An 18,724-nucleotide genomic window follows, 5' to 3' on the forward strand; every position below is an offset into this window, starting at 1 on the left:
TAAACTGAAGTAATTGTAGAAATCATTATAACACCGAATTGTTATTATAAATCAACAATACAGCCAATGAGTACACATTACAAATATAGGTATTTTAGAATCTAATTGCTTTCTCATATTAACTACTATTTTATAAATAATAATGTAAACAAAATTTTATAGGCTTATTTTAACTAACAGCATGATTATATCTATAGTATAAAATGACACTGTGCTTCCAAATTGTACATTTTGAAATTCTGAAATCTGCCATTGCTTCAAAGTATAATGTAACAGAAGATATAACCTCTGGAAGAGCTATGCAATGCATATTTATTTAATAATAAACATAACTTGTATTCCTACCTCTCAATAAAAATATGTGCAATATAGCTAACAATATTAATTTCATTAAATGTGAACTTCAGATAATTTCAACAAAATACTATTATAACTAAAAGAATAATAACCTTTATAAAACTCAGAAATCCATAATTTCTGGTTGTATTTTTTTTAAACGCTTAGTTAAAATTATGCTACTATCTTTTAAACCAGATATTTAATTTAATTGATGACTTTAAATGACATAAATATACAGTGATATGTGATCTGCAGAATAGATGCCACAAAAATAACTCTCTCTCTCTCTATATATATGTTCTATCATTTTACAAATGTCTATTTTTATATATTTTATTGTTTTTCAGTAATTCATTTATTGTTTCCATAATATACTACTAATTGAATTGCCACAGAAGAGACGAATGATAAACTACATTTAAACTATATTTTTATTTCTCTTTCTGTTGATAGATTATACAGTCCTTATAATACTACATGGTTTGTCATTAATCATTTTCATATATTAAGGTAAATTTAACTCTAAGTAACAGGAATTTGAAAAAAAGATGTTTTTACTTCTATCTGATAAGAGTTATTTATTTTTACTCATAAGATTTTTTTTTACTTTATTGAAAATATAGTGTTTTCTCACATAACATATCCTCATTACACTTAGCACCCCTGCCCTCCCTGTTCCTCGGCAGTGTCCTACCATTTGGGTCCAGTCTCTTTCTGTTTCTCATTAGAAAGTGCAGGCTTCTAAGAGATAATAATAAAATATAGCAAAATAAGCTGCACTAAGGTAAAACAAAACCAAGACATAAGATTGGACAAGACAAACAATTAGAAGGAAAAGATTCCCAGAGAAGGCTCAAGAATGAGAAACCCACTCATTCACAAGCTCAGAAATCACATTAAACCACTAAACTGGTAGCCATAACATGTATGCGGAGGGCCCGACACACACCTGTGAAAGCCCCTGGTAAGATTCCTCTCCCATCGTGCTCCCAACTTGATGTGCTGCAGCCTCTGTCCATTCATAATTGTTTATTCCAGTTCCCTCCATGATGAGTTCTATCTGTGCCCAGTAATTTACTCTATGCCTACCATCTGTTATTTGCTATCACTGACATAACAGCAAGAATGGTGTGATGAAAACTTAAAGTCACTGAAGAAAGAAATTACAGAAGATATTAGAAGATTGAAAGAGCTTTCATGTTCATTGATCAGTAGGATTAAGACAGCAAAACTGGTGATCCTACCCAAAATATTCTACAGATAAAAAAACATAATTCCCCTCAAAATTCCATCATTAATCTTACAAGATTTTGAAAGACTAAAAGCTAAATATAGGAACACACACACACACTCACACACACTCACACACACACACACACACACACACACTCACACACACACACTCACACACACACACACATACACACACACACACACACACACACACACACACACACACACACACACAAACACACACTCCAAATAGCCAAAGCCATACTGAACAAAACCAAAAAAGGCAGCATTATTACAGTATTTGACTGAGAATAAAATAGAAAGCTAACAAAGAAGATCTCTTGGGTTGAGATGATCCAGGTTGGGATGAAACTAGACAGCTCAAGACCAGAACAGAGAGTATAGATATACGTGTAGACATATGATTTCCATACAGAATTCTGAAGAACTTTTGAAACTTGATCATAGGACAGATGTCATAACAACAAACAATGTGTACAGTATCCATAGCTTTGCCATACTTTTTCTGATTTGCGGTATGTCATGCATTATAATCTTCTGCACTGCAGCACCTTAACAACAAAGAAATTTTTCTTGACGGCATTCCTCCACAGTGATTAACTCTTTATTTCCTAATTAAGAAGTTAATTAATTCAAAATTAACTCATTAATTAATTTCCATAAGTTCGAATTATTCACATAGTGATGGCATGGATATATGATGTTAGTAATTTGTATTTGTGGTCAAATATTATCTAACAGTGATTTTGCCAATGTGTGTGCATGCACATGCATGCTCATGTGCATGTGCTTCTTGAAAGATATGATTTATCTTTATAAAAATAATTTATTCAGATTATATCTCAATTGTTATCCCCTCACTTGTATCTTCTCGTTTTCCCCTCTCTCCCTCTTTCACTCTATTCCTCTCCCATAGAACTGTGACAAAAGGGGACCGCCTCCCCCACCATGTGATCTACCATTTTAGCTATGGAAAGATATATATGGATGTTTATTAGGATTGCATTGGATTTAGCAATGGCTGTGAGCAGTGTGATTAATTTCAATATTGATTCTTCTATTTCAACACTAAGTGGTACTTTAATTTTTATATTATTATATTATATATTTTATATTATGTATTTTATAATAAAATTTTTTCCTTCAACTCTTTTAGAAGTGCATACTGTAGAGATCATTTCATTATTTGTTTAAAAAGTTTTTGTAGATATCATTGTATTGCATAGAACTTTCATCTTTTTGTTTAAATTTTTCCCTGGATTCTCTTTTTTTATTGCTACTTGAAGAAATATTGCTTTCTCATTTTTTAATAATTAGCTATATGATTATATTGCTTTCTAAATTAAATTATGTGTTCAAATAATCACTTGATCGCTGATATTTCACTTATTGGTAGTGGAGTTTTATCCATGTATAATAATGCTATCTACAACAACAATAATTTGACTCCTTATGTTCCATTTTTATGTCTTTTATTCTATCATACTGATTCTTCTCTCTGGAACATTCCATTCACTATTAATATGTGATAAATGAATTTGGCTGGTTATTATTTTTCTTAATGAAGTTAAAAAGCTATATATATCATAGATATGGGGCTTTATCTCTCTTTTAAAAAATATGTTGCTTTTATAATTTATTCACATCACATCCCAATTGTTAACCTCTTACTGGTATCTTCCTGTTCCCACCTTCACTCCATATTTCCCTCCCCTAGTCATCTGACAGGGGGACCCTCTTCCCCACACCATCTGACCTCAGCTTATCAGGTCTCATCTGGAGAGTCTGCATCTGTGTGTCCTTTCTTTGTGGGCCAGCAAGGCCACATGGCCAAAGGGAAGTCCCTGTTCCCATCCCTCTACAAGGAGAGTAAGCTGTCCATCAGCTGCATCGGAACAGGTGTTCTAGGTTCTTTGCTTTTGTTTGTTTGTTCTGTTTTATCCTATTACCAGCTAGGTTTCAAGTCACAATAATATTGGCTTCTTTAAGACTGGGGGAGTTTATTTATTTTCAATTATTTTAATAACTTAAGAAGTAGTCCTACTAACCTAATAATTGTCTGATAGAATTCAACATTGAAAGCATCTGGTTTGGTACTCCTGGGATATTTTTAGTACTGATTGAATGTCTTTTGCCATTATTGGCTGGTTCAGGTTTCTATCTTAATATGTTTCAGCCAAGGTAAGTGGTTAATATTTAGGAATTTGACAATTGTGTCCTTGTTGTCAAATTTGTTGGATCATTGTAATGATATGCTTTGAATTATTTTATTTCTTAGCTGTTCATTACAATAAATGCACATAAAATCTTTAATTTTGTTTCATTCCACTCTTGTTTTTCTTAATGAATTTAACTACGGATTATTAGTGAATCAACTCTATGGCTCATTGACATTTATTCTTTAATACTCTAATACACAGGTTTATGCCATAGTTGTTATTAATTTCTTCTTATTAAGGTCATACCACTTGTTCCTATATTCCTCTTTCCTGAAGTACAATGGCAGCTTACTATATTTTTCTGCTTTTTGGAGATAGCCATTGATTGTTGTAAACACTAATTTTGCTGTATTCTTTTTGGGTTTTAATATTTATTATATCAGTTTTACTTGTTTCAAGAATTTTTATAATCTCCACTTTGGTTTCTTGACTTATCATTGGTTTTTCAAAAGCAGATAATTTCAGTTCTATCTACCATCTATTTATTATTTATCTATCTCTATCATCTATCAATCTATCATTTATCTATCTTTATTAATTTGCTTTCTCAGACTAGCAATTGAATGTAGGACGTTACATATGCTAGGTAATTCCTCTACAACTAAGTTATGATCCTAGTCAACACTTCATATTTTTACATCTCTAAATGATTTCTTGTTTATTTGTAGTTTTTGTTTGTTAGAAAATACATTTGATATTATTCACATTTAAAAATGCTCTTGAGACAGATTTGTGGACTATTTTAAGAGTGGCCCTAGATAATAAGCATAAATGATTTTGAGAAAGAAATGTAATCTGCAATGATCTGTACATATCCACTAAGTCTAAAATTCTAGATATTCTTGATCATTTTCTCAGAATTCCATCTATGACTAAAGGTGGTTTTTAGTGTCCTCAAATATTATTTTAATTGAATATCTCTGTCTCCTGGGTCAATTCATATTTGTTTAGTATGCTTATGTGAACACTAAAATGTATGTCTAGAATTGCTATTTCCTTCATAATTAAGTGACTGTCCTTATTTCTTCTTACCAATTTTGAAATAAAGTTTATTTTATTTCCCCTGTGTGGGTAGTCTTGATTTCTTTGGAAGATAATTGACTAGATAGTTAAATCTCTTCATTTCCTACCTTCTTATATTTTAGAAAAAGAAACTTCTAAGTAACATAAAATTAAGCATATTTCCTTATTGTTGGTACAATAAACTCTTGGGCAACTTTAGATTAGATAATTCAACTCATTTACATTTAAAGTAATTATTAGGATATTAAAACATAGAGTGCAAGCATTTTGTAACTTGATTTTTCTTTTTATTATAGTTTTTTTATATTACAGTTTTCAAGTGACTTTCTGTGATGATTTTTACTCTTGCTGATTAATTTGGGTATGTATATTTAAATATGTATGTTGTGGTTAAATTACCAGTAGGACCTACTAATGTTTATTATTAAGCCCATAATTATTATTACAGCAGTATTTTCTAGCCCGCCAGCAATCAGTCAACACACAGATAGCTGTTATATTTTAAATACCTAGTTAACCTGGGGCAGCGCAGATATTAATCTCTTAAACTATTCTCTCTCTCCCCAAGTCCTGGAACCTTGGCCATGCCTATCCCATTTGCCCTGCCCAGGTGTGATGACTTTTTATTGGCCAAATAGGTTAGGCTCTCAGGCAAGGTACAGGTGAGGTAGGGGCAGCAAGCAGTCATTAGCATCAAAATACATCGGACCAACCTCCTACATATGTAGGCATATTTCTTTTGTGGTTTTACATGTTAACATATCTAACTTTTTATTATTTAAGGTCACTTTGAAGGAATGGTAATTTAACATCCTTTAAAATATGTGAAAGAAACAAAAAGAGCAAACAAAATAACAACACGGGAGCTGGGCTTTTAGCTCATAGTACATTTCTACAAACTACAAGTGCATAGGTTCAACTTTTAGCAGTTTAAAAAAATTAAAACACAAACTCTGGTGCCCCATATTTGAGCATGTCCCTTGGATGGAGATGCCTGGTGGCACTCAGAGGAAAGATAAGAGGTCACCAAGGAGAGACTTGATACCGTATGAGCATATACAGGGGGAGGAGGTCCCCCTCAGACACAGACTTAGGGGAGGGGAGGGGAGTAGGGGGGAAGTGGGAGGAAGGGAGGAATGGGAGGATACATGGGATGGGCTAACAACTGAGATGTAATATGTATAAATTAATAAAAATGTATTAAAAAAAGTTAAGGAAGGCACTCAGCAGACAATGCCTAGAGAAGGGGGGATTAACATAAACAAAAGGTAATAAATAGGTCCTACTCTAAAAAAAAACAAAAAACAAAAAAAAATTAAAACATTTCTGAAAAAGACCTCTCCAGCCTCCCTCCATTTTTCATCTGAATGTGAATTTTTGTTGTTTGATTTTTGTTGTTGTTGTTGTTGTTGTCGCAGTTGTGTTTTGAAGCAGGGTGCTGATAATTAGCTAAGTCTGATATTGAACCCAGAATCAATCCTCCTTAGTCTCCTGAGAACTAAGTTTCTTGGCATGTGCCACCATGTCAGAAACATATAAAATTTCTAATATCCCCCTACGGCTCTTCTTATAGTTCCTGTCTGTGATATAATGATTTACATAGGAATTGGTTTCTCTGGCAGCCTTGGTTTTTCATGACAGGAACGGTGTCTACGTGATTGACGGACTTTTCTGGTCATATCTAACTACTCATACCTGTGCCACTGACACTTGCAATGTTGTGTCTTAGTCTCTAACATCTCTTTGTTTCAGTGTGGATGACTGACTGCCTTTAGCACATATTGTAGGACAGGTCTGACATCATCTCTACTTTGTTTGTATGTTTGTTTGTCGTTGGAAAATATTTGTTTATATTACTAATAGTTTTTGGTGTTTGATTTTTTTCCTTCAGTACTTCTGAGAGTTCTTTGGCTTATAAATATTTGATAAAGAATTCTGTATGTAAAATAACTTGAGCCATTCTTATATCGAGCTATTTATCTTAATTTTGCCACATTGAGGATTATTTCTTTACATGCAGCTTCTGAGCTTCATTACAATAGGTTCATGTATAACATTGTGTGAGCTGAATATGTGCAGTGACTTTTTTTTTGAAACTGACTATTTGATTCCTATGTTTTCAGAAGATTTTTCTTATTATATCTTTGAATTACTTGCCAAATTGGCATTCACAAGCCCATGTAAAAACAATAGCAGCTGTTTTTGCACTTGAGCTTATGACTACAGCCACTTCCATGGCTGCAGGTTCTGTGCAAGTTCTAAGTTCCTGATGAAAATGTTCTCCTGTGGATCGGGCTGTAAGTCCAATAAAACAGCCCGTTCTATCCATAGTTACTTGTGCTGTTACCGCGGTTGCAGTTCTTGACGGTCACTTTCGTCACAAAGTGTATAAAATCCATACATCCACAGTACTCGGCGCCACAGTACTTTCTGGCACCACAAGAGCAGGACCACAGGGAAGAGATACTCCTGGTTCAATCTCAGCATTAGTTTTCCAAGGCCTATATTCAAAACATTTGGGTTCTTCAGCAACATAGTCTTATCAAACTGTTGTGGACTGCAAGCAGCGGCAATGGCAATAACTTTTCCTATTTTAGCTGCCTCTAGGTACTCCCTGATCAACAACTCCTAGGGAGATAACCCACCCCTAGCACTGGGATTTACATTAACCTTATGGAGTTGAGAGTATCTGGTTTCAGTCTTATAAGACACTTTGTTTACTCTTTGGGAACCAAGTTTTTCCATTACACTGTTGGGCATACTTGATGTTTCACAAATGGATCTTTAACTCTTAAAACCACTTAAGTATTAGCATGCATTATCTTCATATAGTGAAGTATATTTTTACCTAAGACAGGCAGCTCACCACTTAGAATCCTGAAGCACTATCTCATAGTGAGAAACAGAGCTGTGGCGAAATCCTTGAAAACGCACTACAAAAGCCCATTGTTGTCCATCATGAGAAAGTAGCAAGTGGTCCCAGAATTTCACAAATATGAAAAAACTAACACAAACCAAAATGTAGTCTCATAAAGCATGAAAACATTGTGCTTATTTATACTCAAGATTTCACTGTCTCATCCTGTAGGCATCCACTCATTTGTCAACACTGATGAAATCAGTGGGGCTAGCTCTAGCTGATTAATCTGGTTTAGAACTGGTCCGATATTTCTTAGCAATCTTTTTGGCTTGTGTTTTTTTTTACATGTCCTAGGTTATTTCTAAACGTATCTTCTTGGATGGGTGAAAAACTTTTACATCTGAGAGAAAAGGACATAGTTTATTCATACATGATCATACTTAATAATGTTAACTTGTACTGTTTCATATCTATCACTGCCAATATATTATTTGTGCCTTCAATAATCCTTTGGGCCACTGGGAACCAAGGCACATCCTCTACTAGCATCCATGCCTTCCTAAAGTCTTCATATTAATAAATGAGTAATAAATCTACAGCTTCATATGGGGCTTCCAAGAGCCCTGCGTGTTTTGCACCTGTACGTAAAATCAACTACTCTGGTAGAGAATTTCCTGTGGGAGATTTTTACCCCTAGATCTCATTCTTCTACACCAGAGTGTGTGAATAAAGTAGTAACCACTAATATTACTCTATATCATATAATTTATACTCCAGTACTGTACTCCTAATTAGGCTGAAATGCTCCTCAAAGGCTTTACACTACACTGAACTTGGTCCTTCCTCACTGTTTTATCCTATGGATTCTAGATTCTACATCTATCCATTTTTGTCTCCAAGTGACATGGCGAGGCCCATGTCTTTTACTTTGTTTTTTAAAACCTACTCGTTATGCTTTTTGCTATCTTACAAATGCAGTTCACTTGCTGGTTTAAGTCATTGATGTCTGAAAAAAAAAACTTTCTTGATTTACAAATGTCTTTTTCTTTTTTTTTATTCTTTTTTATTTTTAATTAATTTATTCATATTACATCTCAGTTGTTAGCCCATACCTTGTATCCTCCCATTCCTCCCTTCCTCCCACTACCCCCCTACTCCCCTCCCCTATGTCTGTGTCTGAGGGGGACCTCCTCCAACAAATGTCTTTTTCTACCACTAAAGTGCCAGCCCATCTTGGAAATCACTGATAAATTAACCTCTATCTCAACTCAATAATTAATAATAATAATAATAATAATAATAATAACAACAACAACTCCATCTTAGTCGATCATGTAAGGTTGGGATCTCAAACACTGTGTCCTCTATCTTTATTTCTTATTACCACTTTAATCTTATTTCTGTCTCTTCATATCTGACAATTTCTGTTGTTTCTAAATTTTAGATACTAAGAAGGACTCTTTTATACAGATCTAACTTTTATGCTGCTTTTATATCTCTTATAAAGTGTAAACCAAATCACAAAATATTCTCCATCATCCTTTCCTCTATAAGCATATTCCCACTGAGTAGCCAACTGGGCCATAGGCACATTTTATTTCCTTAATATTCATAGCAGTGGCCAAACAATTATTGTAACAACCTGTGGACACCATCGTCCATTACATGTTATTCTCATTGACTGAAAAACATGTTTAAGTCCTTTAATGTTTAGGAATGTTTAAGAATAATTAGAACATCTTGTTGTTTTTATTCTCTTTAATGATCTGTATATTTCCATGTTTTCCTTCAAAATTGAAGGCAATAATTTCCAGAAAAAACTACAGCACTACACACTCTCCCGTTATGTTAAAAGGTACTATGACTGAACAGATAATTCAACGGATAAATGAGTATATTGCCCTTTTAGAAAACTGAAGTTTTCTGGATTTTTAGTTCAGAGTGCTTGGCGGGCAGCTCACAAACCTCTCTATACCTCCTACTCCAGGTGATCTGATGCTTTATTTTAGATTTTTCAGGCGTCTTTTTCTTTTTGTCCCTTTTAAAAGTTAACTAACGTTCATTGTTACATACATAAGTGTACAAATACATAAGATATGTTCAGTCAATTTACTGACACATATATGTCAGGGCTGACTACTTGATATTGAGTGCTCATGGATAATGGACTTATCCATTGGAAAGACCATTTTTGTTACTCTTAGCATCCCTTAATTGCCTGCCATGCTTTGTCTATATGTAGGGTTTCATAAGATTTTTCCCTTCTATGTTAGCATGTTATAGTTGGTATACTGCTCCAGATTATTTATGTAGCTGCTTTGTTAAAGTAACGTGGGGTAAACTCCCATGACATTTCTCAGAGACATACTATCACAGAAGATTCCCTCGTCCTCTCACTTCTGAAATCCTACTTCCCTTCATCTTCTATGATCCTTGATCTTAGATATAGGAGATGTAGGAGTTGTCTGTTTTGTAGAAGTATCATTTGGAGGTCGGGACCCTAAAACCACTTGTTCTCTACATTTTGACAAGTTATAGTTTTTAATAATGGTCTCTGTTTGGAAATAGAAGTTCTTCTGATAATAAATGAGTGAAACATTTAATCTGTGTATGGAAGAATAAATATTAAAAATGAGATTAATAAATAAGTATGTTGATTCAGTAAAATTGTGGCAGTGGCTTCTTCTCTAAGACTCCTGACCTCTAGTATTCCAGTACCAGGCATTATTTCCCACACGTTGTGGGGTCCATTTAGAGAGGTAGTTTTTTTTCCATTAAAAATATGAGTGTCACTATTGTAACCTTAAAGTTATTTTTCTATTCTAACGATCATTATTGTCCCCTTCCCATCACTGGAATCTGTATAACACCTTTACACACTATGAAAGCCAAGAGAATGCACTTTGATAACAAAATCCAGAGGGCCCAAGATAAATCTTACTAAATACAGTTTATAGAGCTTATAAACAAGCAAGCACATACTAAAACGTTTTCTATTTGTCATAGTTTGGTTTCTATTGCTGTGATAGAAAAATGACCATATTAACTGGGTTTGTTAGAATAGGCTTATTACGGTCATTATTGAGTGAACCAAAAACAAAGGAACTCAAAGCAGGAACCTGAGACCAGGACCAGAAACAGAGACCATATATGAGCAATATTTCCTACCTTGTTTTCTATTGCTTCCCCATCTACCTTTGGGATACAAACGGGACACTGCTAGGCCATCCTTCATCAATTATCAATCAACACTATGTGTCATAAGCATGCCCTTTGCCAGTCTGAAGGAAACAATTCCTCAACTTATATTGCTACAAGATGACAACCAAGAATAACCATCATAATGTTTAAACTATCTCACCACCCCTCTCTGGACCACAATCTGCCATTAAATTGCTATATAAAATAGAAGTAAAACAACAAAAGAAATCTAATAAATACATTTTAACCAATTGTATATTTCACATATCATTCATAATTTTGTTCTTTGTGTGTATGTCAATTGAATAATCTAACATTACCATTCCCATAATTGAAACTACAATAAAGAATAATAGAATTTTTCAGATCTGAAAATTCTTTTATGGACAACAAGATTTGAGAAGGCACTGATATAACATCCATCAAGAAACTCTAAAGAACAATTATTGGAGAACATTAGATAACATTTTGTGACATGGAGCCTGCAGAATCAGGCCTTAAACAGTTCCGGGTTAACTTGAAAGAGCAGAACAATCCAATGCCTGCAATGACATAATCTCTTGGGACATAAAACATTGTCAGGGGTGTAGACTGGAGGTATAGAAGACAAATGAAGACAGCATTGTACAATCTATTTTATTAAACAACATTAATTTGTTAAATGAGTAAATGTTAAAGTGAGAAGACTCCCAAACCTGAAGAGGGTAGACACAGCAATCAAATCTAATATTGGCATATATTTTTATTACGAATGCTTTCAAACATCATTTTCATCTTTCTCACTGAATAATTTCTACATGTAAGCCATCAAAAGATTATTTACTTTGTTAGTTGAAATGGATATGTGTCATACAAAGAAAAACAAGTACTCATAAGCAAACACCATGAGTAAAAACTGAGCAAAGCAATGAAGCAATATGATACAAGGTCATTTGTCTGGAAATAATATCAAAACTTTAAATATAATTGTCGATTTTCTGGCAGACAAATTATTTCAATGTTACCTGTTAAGGTGAAATATTGAAACCATGTTGAAATTTTATAATTAAGGCAGTCCTGATTAAGTGATTCTTCCTAAAAATCCATGTTAGGTAAGCAAAATTTATATTTAAATAAATTTTTAAAAGAAGCACTGAGATCTAGCAGAATAATGTACATCACAGCCGCTTTTGAAATTCAATATAAAACATTGGATTAAATAAATGCATACCTACATTTTAAATTTTAAAGCCTAGTACTTATAGAATTTTCTAAGTATACTGCTGATAAAAGTAATGCAGAAAATAATATTTTTCTACATGTACTACTATATTGTTGGAAAATGTTAAAAATAATATTATCACAAGATTTTGGACATTTAAAATTATCAAATATATAAAAGAACTTACCTATATTCTAGTGGAATGTGGATGCTTTTAGAATTGGTCCAAAGTAGCAGCTGAAAAACAAACAAAAGCCTTCTGATATTCTTAGCACTTTTTCTATGTGGTTTATCTTCCCTAAATGCTTGTTCCTTCTAATTCTTAATTTCATCCATATTTTCACTCATAGATGAAGTTACCAAATGCCAGTCTGCTTTTATGTTTCCTCATCCAGTTACATACTTTAATCTGGCACACTTGCGTATATATGCATTCTCTCTCTCTCTCTCTCTCTCTCTCTCTCTCTCTCTCTCTCTCTCTCTCTCTCTCTCTCTCTCTCTCCTCTCCCTCTCCCTCTCCCTCTCTCGTGCATGCGTGCCATATTAAATCCTTCACTAAATTTTACTAGTAGAAACTTGAGTCACATAAATAAACTGTAGCTTCAAATTTAAAAAATGCCCAACTTACCTTTTAAAAATCAGACAAGAAAGCAACATACCCCAAGGCATTCATGAGCACACCACCAGATCATAGTTTCACTTTGCAGTAGGGTGCTTTTTTGAATAGGAACTTCAGGGAAGTTCTGTCCTACATTCATAATCCCTCCCTGCTCTGCTTGAGGAACTCCAGGCAACTACTAGGATGCTTACCGGATTCTGAGATTGTAGCTACCTACCTCTGTCCCCCAGGAAACTGCTTCAGTATCACTAGAACTTCTAGGCTTGCAAGCCTTCCTTCTGATCATCATTATGCATCTAGGAGTGACATCTGTCAAGTGGCATTCAAGGTGAGTCTTCTCCAGTCCTGGGGTTGACATCATCCCTGTAGGAATAGTCAGATATCTTCTAAATATGAAGACATTGAAATAATGAGTCTCTTTTAGATAACACAAGGGTGGAACTGGTGTTTTAAGAATGGGCTACACTTAAATTTCCATAATTTAAGATTATGCTTTTTCGTAAATTATTCTTTTTCTCTTTTAAATTTTCTCCATATTTAAAATTCAGCTATTGTTTTATAAATCATTCCATTCCCCTGATATAATTATAGGGGTAATTTTCTAACCTCTTGAAAATAAAATTAATACCGTGATAGATAATAAACTATTTAGCTCTTTAACATAATGATTTAATTTTGAAACTATCACAAAAATAAATAATTACAAGAATTTTACAGTCTTCTAAATTTGGCATATGTTGTTTGAATTGTTTGTTTCAGTAGTGATACCAAAATAAAGGGGATTGAGATGTACAGTGACTGAATTTATTGTGTTGTAATAAAAAGCAATGCAATAATGGTCAAAATGATGGAATACTGACAGACCATGAAGTACTAGGTACCAGCCACTGAGTTTCTCAGTGGGATCCAGGAAATGCAGCTCAGCAACCAGAGTAATGTTAAATCATCCCAAGGTAGTTATGCATGTAACAGAGCAAAATTTTCACCCCACCCCTTTCTCCTTGACACCCCCACAATTCCTATAGTGACAGGATAATGGAATGAGTTATTATAAGAGCAGTCATAGAACACTCAATTCATTTGAAAACTGAAATCTCTGATAAATATTTAAGAATACCAAATTGGAATCACAACCAGTTGCTTTCTTCAGCGATCAAAGAGAACCTTAAAGGTAAACAATGAATAGTGATTAGCTTAGGTTCAACTAAGACATTTGATACCCAGAGAAATAAGCAGAAGAGTGAATAAAGCAGTAGTCACATTTCTGAAGAATGAAGTTGGTAGATTGCAAGTGACAGGTTCAATTACTGGTCCATAGACCACTGACACATCTGCCTGAAACTCTGAGAAATGGCCAGTGGAAAAGGGATGAATAACTCTTAAGATTTAGAGAAAATATGTAACCACTCAGGCAGAAAATTAGCAATTACATTTTGTGCCATCAGTAATAACTATTTCAACAAAGATCTTAGGTTAACGTCAGACTGTGTGACAGTATATCAACCATTACACCTGTGTTCAATCAGCAACCACATCCCTCAGTGTGATGCTGATCTGTCCAGTTCAAATGTGGCTTGTTCAAAGATAAGCAGGATGGTTGACATATGCTACAGAAATAGCCAAAGCAACTAATTATATAGTTTTGATGCTGACTGTTACAAAGAGAACCAATCTGAGAAACTTGTATAGTTGTAATTTGTTTTTCAGAGAACCCTTGAGTGTTCATTCTGTTCTGTAATAAATACAATATGTACTGAAAATAAAGATCAAAATCATATCATGGGATCCGTAAGAAATTTTGAGTGGAATATTCAGATTTACAGCTGAATTAAATAGCAACTTAATAGAAGGAAACATTTTGACAATGCTTCCATGTCTCAGAATAAGTGATTAAAGTAATACATGAAAAGTTAAAGATATCATTAAAAGAATAACATACTTATTTATTAATCAAATCTAAATTTCATCTGGCATCTCAGTACATACTAAAGGTTTTAATTTACATACTTGAACAAAAAATAACCAATGCATCACAACTGAGATTTTGCCAAAAGATCAACCTTAATTTAGTCCTGAAACCCAACAATCTTACGTAGTATTTTTACAATGATGTACATACCAAATAAGTAACCCCCAAAATGATGAAGCAGTAGAAAATTTTAAATTATTAAGGTGTTAATACATGCTTAATCAGGAGCATCTCAAATGAAGATGTCTGTGAACACAATGTTAGATGGGGATAGCGAGCCTCTTTACAAATTAAAATCTTTTTGAGTGTTTTAATGTGATACAAAAGAGAAAAACTGCCTGAACTTACTGTAAACCATCCAGCTCCAAAGGCACATAGTGTATACAGACCTACTGCTCAGCACGGTGCTCAGGAAGCTTTATAATAATGTGAATGGAGCCAGGCGTGGAGGCGCACGCTTTTAATCCCAGCACTCGGGAGGCAGAGGCAGGCGGATTGCTGTGAGTTCGAGACCAGCCTGGTCTACAAAATTAGTCCAGGACAGCCAAGGCTACACAGAGAGACCCTGTCTCGAAAAACCAAAATAATAATAATAATAATAATAATAATAATAATAATAATAATAATAATAATAACAATGTGAATGTAAAATAAATAAGGCAAATATTCTTAAATAGAGTTCACTAGCTCTTTTAGTGTTTTTACTCCTTATTGGAGAGTTTTATATATTGTAATTTAATCTTATTTGTCCCTTCTCTCTCTTTCATTCCAGCCCCCACTCCCAAATTTCCCAGTGCAGATTTGATATCAACTCAAATATATAGGTGCTGATTTATTTTTAAATCCCAATTAATTCTAATTAGTGCTGTCTATTTAGTTGTGTGTGTGTGTGTGTGTGTGTCTTTGTAGTGGGTGGCTATTGCTCTTGGAGTTAGAAGAGGGCATCAGATACTCTGGTCCTGGAAGTACAAGCACTTTTAAGTCTCTTGATATGCTGTTTATAACAAAATATGGATTCTTTCCATGAACAGGAAGCAATCTTTCTAACAGATTTACCCCCAAAATTTAAGTTGAAAAGTTTGTAAAGCATTAACATTTTATACTCTATTGAAAAGCCATTCTATACCATAAAGAAGACAATTAAAATTGAATTACTTGTCACATTTTTCTGTTGTTAATTATGATAAGGTGTCAGAATATGTTCTTAAGTTTGTTCTTAATGTTGCTAGGGCCAACACCACTAAACTGACTGAGAAGTGCAGAGCTCTAGACATACTGTCTTCGGTATGAATGGCAGATCCATTATTGAAGATTACATAGAAAATAGGAATAAGGTATTTTCTTCATATGCAAGCATATCCTTTCAAGGGTTTTCCATACCAGTCTCTGCAAGCTTAGAACTGCATCCAGTAATTGTTGCCTGTCATTGAATTTTTTTCTCTAATGTTGTTAGTTATCTACTGTTTATGATCAAAACTTTCAAATTCCCTTCCTTTAGGCTTCCCCTTCTCATTATCCTTGGTCCCAAAGTACCCCTGCCTCATCTACATGCCATCAATGTTCAATTCGAAGGAGCTATCATGTTAGAAGGGTTTGAGTGACTTCTTCTCATTAAGGTATAAATGATAGATTGATTCCTGTTCTGTCTTTTCCGGGCATTTACATTTTAATAGGGGATAATTCTTTCATTCATGGGGAATGAGCTCTCTAATAGTGTCATTTCAAACCAGCGTAATAGGACACTATGTGGGAAACGTGGAATTGGGAAGTCTAGTTCATTTTTCTCAAGGTCACATTGCATTGCTCATTACTCTTCAAGGGTTCAAAACTTTATCTGTGCCTTGGATTCTAGTGTCTCCAAGGTTGGGTTTAGTTTTCCAAAGCTGGATGTATTTTCTGGAAGCAATTTAAACGTGGATGTAATCCCGTTAACTCTTTCACAGCACTGAGATAACCTTGAATGAACAGCAAACATAAAATAGGTAACTTCTCTGGTGGTGGCCAAAGGCTGAAATAAAGCAGGAGAAAGGAAAAATAATAATGAAACACAAATGCAGAAAGCTACAAAAAGTATAGAGACAACCTAATCATGCATCCTTGCTGCAATATTTATATACCTCCAAGCTCCGTAGTAAATATTGTTTTATGTGCATGCACTATTCCTTCACTTCAAGGAGAGATGAGATTTCTAAGTACCCTTTTGCTGCACAGCCCTAGTAAATAAAATGCACTGTGCCACTATAACCATCATCGAGAGAGATGGAGATCACATCCTAGGCATTCTTATTTTTCCTTGAAACATTTTTTATGAATTGTAAATCATACACAATTCTAGAGAAAGGAAATACACAGGAAACCAAGTGACAACTTGTTTGTGTCTGTTTCACAAAAGTCTACATTTTCAGTCCCTAGTAGCTCATATATTACTGTATTTTATGTTTTGCCTTGACATCTCGACTTTCCTGTAATACTATAAAAATTAAAATACTACACTTTAGTTGAGCATTATCATATTGACTATAGATGAAAATTGCTACTTGTTTCAAAAGTATATTATATATGCATGGCTATCTCAAAAACAATGTACTTTTAAGTTAAAGAACATGATAAAGACATAACTATTTAAATTGCACTTGGAAAAAGCTGAAGACTCATATGACTATGCTTTGCAAACATTTGGCATTCCCACCTTCAAAATCAATAAACTTTCTCTGAATGTCTAAAGAAATCCTTTATTTTGATAAAAACAGGAATATTGAGAATAAAATTTTGTCGGTCTAATGTAAATACTTTTTCAGTGCTATATTGAATTCATATTTCCTGTGATTTAATATGTTCTTAATGAGAAAAATATCTGACCCACTTACTCCAACACACTGTGGCACACAGATTAACCAGGCTTCAGTCTAGTGCAGCAACTAGCAAAATAATATTACCTTTCGGATACTGAATGATTTTTTCTTTTCTTTTTTTTTAATTTTTTTCTCCTTTATTAATTTATTCTTGTTACATCTCAAGGGTTATCCCATCCCTTGTATCCTCCCATTCTTCCCTCCCTCCCATTTTCCCCTTATTCCCCTCCCCTATGACTGTTCCTGAGGGGGATTATTCCCCACCCCCGTGTATATGCTCATAGGGTATCAAGTCTCTTCTTTGTAACCTGCTGTCCTTCCTCTGAGTGCCACCAGGTCTCCCCCTCCAGGGGACATGGTCAAAGGTGAGGCACCAGAGTATGTGAGAAAGTAATATCCCACTCTCCACTCTACTGTGGAGAGTGTTCTGTCCATTGTCTAGATCTGGGTAGGGGTTTAAAGTTTACCGCCTGTATTGTCCTTGGCTGGTGCCTTAGTTTGAGCAGGACCCCTGGGCCCAAATCTGCCTATCATAATGTTCTACTTGTAGGCTTCTAGGACCCTCTGGATCCTTCTACTTTGCCATTCTCCCATGCTTCTCTCATCTAGAGTCCCACTAGAATGTCCTCCCCTCTGTCTCAGTTTCCTGGTAAGTGAAGGCTTTCGTGGAATTAAGATTATCCTTAGTGTGCAGGTCTCTATGCAAATGTAACAGATGAGCTGCACGTGACACCCATCAGTTGCCATAGCCAACCTAGAGATTATTCTAATGATTCCACTGAAATAAAATCTTTTTTTGTGTGTGATTTGGAAGGTAAATTTTTTGAAATTATCATTCAAAACAACTTGCAGCCAAACTTTTACTATTTCAATTTGAAAATAGTATTGTATAAATCAGATAAAATGAAAAATACATAAAGACAATACTGTATGGGATTTCCCTAGTGAAATTTGGGTTTAGTTAGAGCTACATGGAACATTCTAGAAAGAGGGCAGCTTTTTTTGAAATATGCCTGCGACCTCAAGACATGCAAGGGATAAGCAGAGGAAAAGGAGACTAAAGCCATCCAGTCTACATAGGAGGGGTGAGGCTAGCCTGAGTAACCTACTCATGTCTATGTCTCAAAAAAGATCATGACAACCATCTCAGATCCTTTTACCTTAGAGTTCATGATAAGACAAAAACA

Source organism: Acomys minous, assembly GCF_964271855.1.
Source record: "Acomys minous genome assembly, chromosome: 4".
Taxonomy (NCBI): domain Eukaryota; kingdom Metazoa; phylum Chordata; class Mammalia; order Rodentia; family Muridae; genus Acomys; species Acomys minous.